Genomic DNA, 1782 nt, shown 5'->3' with positions numbered 1-1782 from the left:
TGCTGCCAGTGAGAAATGGGGTCAGCTCTCCAGAACACCACATCCAGTGAGGGGTAGGGCCAGTTATGCACAGCCCCTGGACATCCATGTGGTCCCTGGTGGCTGCCCTGATGAGGAAGATGCCAATCTTCTCCAGTGGTACTATGAGCCATGGATATCAACACAGACCCCTGACACTGCATAGCCACAGATTTAAACACGTCCCTCAACGGCAGCTCAGGCTGGGACCTCACCATGGACCCAGATGTCAGGGCTGGCCACTCACAACAGGCTACTCCTCTCCACCCTCTAGTCTACAGTTCTGTCTCTCTTCATAAATGCCCAAGCTGCTCCACCTCTCTTTCTCTCCCCTCTAACCACCACATACTTGCACATTGTGCTGGCTACCATTGCAGGCTACCCATGCAGCTGGCGGGCCTCTGGGTGACATCCTCCATCCAAGCTGTGTGACACGATGGCAACTGGGTGTTGCCATCGTGTCACACGTGGCCTGCCTGCACCATGTGCTGGAGGGCAGGTGTGTAGGTAAACACGGCAGTGCGCAGGTCTCTGTCTGTCTTCTTCGTCCTGTGCTGCCTGGATTTGATTTGATTTTTATGAATCCTGGACATAAGACAGCTTTTGACCACCAAGCCAGGCGTCAAGCTAGGGTGAACAAAGTACTTCCATCCGCTCTGTCCCTGACTGATATAAGAGAAATACCACCAGCAAAGTGTCTCTTTTCTAATTGCCGGAGGGCGAGTGGGGGTGGGGTGGAGGTGTCATCCTTTCTTGTATGATCATAATGTTCCATCAGAATTTTCCCTCACTAGCCACTGCCAATCCCTCTAGGTCACATGTATACATGCAACTCAAAGGTTGGGTCTATATAATGAAGTGGGAGAAAAAAGCATGAAGAGATGGAGAGATGGTTCAGCAGTTAATAGCACATATTGCTCTTGCAGAGGACCTGAGTTCAGTTCCCAGCAATGACTTGTTGGCTCCCAACCATCTATAACTCCCGTTCCAAGGAATCAGATTTCCTCCTCTGACTTCTTTGGGCACCGGGCACACCTGTGGTACACATGCAGGGAAAACGCTTATACATATAATACAAAATAAATCTTAAAGAGAAAAGGAAAAACACCTTGCTTTTCAATAGTTTGTCTCCCTCTTCAAACTGTTTTCATATTATCTCATAGAAGCCTGTTTGTTTTCTAGAGAAAAAGAGTATATATCTGGATGGAAGGGGAAAAAGTGGGAAGAGTTGGGGAAGGGAAACTAATCAGGATATATTGCATAAAGTGTTTTTAATAAAATAAAAAACTTTTGGAAAATAATATGCTCTAAGTAATGGATGCCCCCCCCCACAAAAAAAAAAAAGTAAACTATATTTTGAGATTTAATGTCAAATAATGGAGCAGAAACTTTGCTGGAAACATTCCTTTTTCTGGTATTAAAAAACAGTTATACTTCTTGGCCACTGTGTCTTCATTAGAACCAGAAGAGTATCGAGTTCTGAGTTCTTAGTGTTGCCTGCCAGGAACCAGCCATGCTCCCAGATGGAGCCCAAAGTCACTTTTGCCTTCCATTTGTGTTGACATCTACTGTCTTCTCAGACACTCTCCAATTAGGTAATTGGGCCAGCAGACTTTCATTATGTCACAGTTATGTCACAGGTCAGGAATCCAAACAATGGCTTGTCTACATGGCTCTGTATTAGGACCTTTTCTGATGTTGTGGTAAGGGTGACTGCTGGCTGAGGCTGCAGTCATCTGAAAACTCAAGCAGAATTGGTTGAAG

At 46.0% G+C, this 1782-nt stretch overlaps 1 non-coding gene across 1 annotated transcript; it reads right to left on the bottom strand.

Annotated features, from left to right (window-relative positions):
• Positions 1 to 594: 594 nt before the first annotated feature.
• On the bottom strand, positions 595 to 740 carry LOC129666419 (small nucleolar RNA SNORA48). Its single transcript, XR_008718574.1, has one exon. It is a non-coding gene; the product is annotated as a small nucleolar RNA SNORA48 (small nucleolar RNA).
• Between the last annotated feature and the right edge of the window lie 1042 nt (positions 741 to 1782).

This window comes from Psammomys obesus, unplaced genomic scaffold (assembly GCF_907164565.1).
Source record: "Psammomys obesus unplaced genomic scaffold, mPsaObe1.curated_primary_1811, whole genome shotgun sequence".
NCBI lineage: Eukaryota > Metazoa > Chordata > Mammalia > Rodentia > Muridae > Psammomys > Psammomys obesus.
The sequence above is the reverse complement of the archived record's forward strand: the minus strand, read 5'-3'. Positions and strand labels throughout refer to the sequence as shown.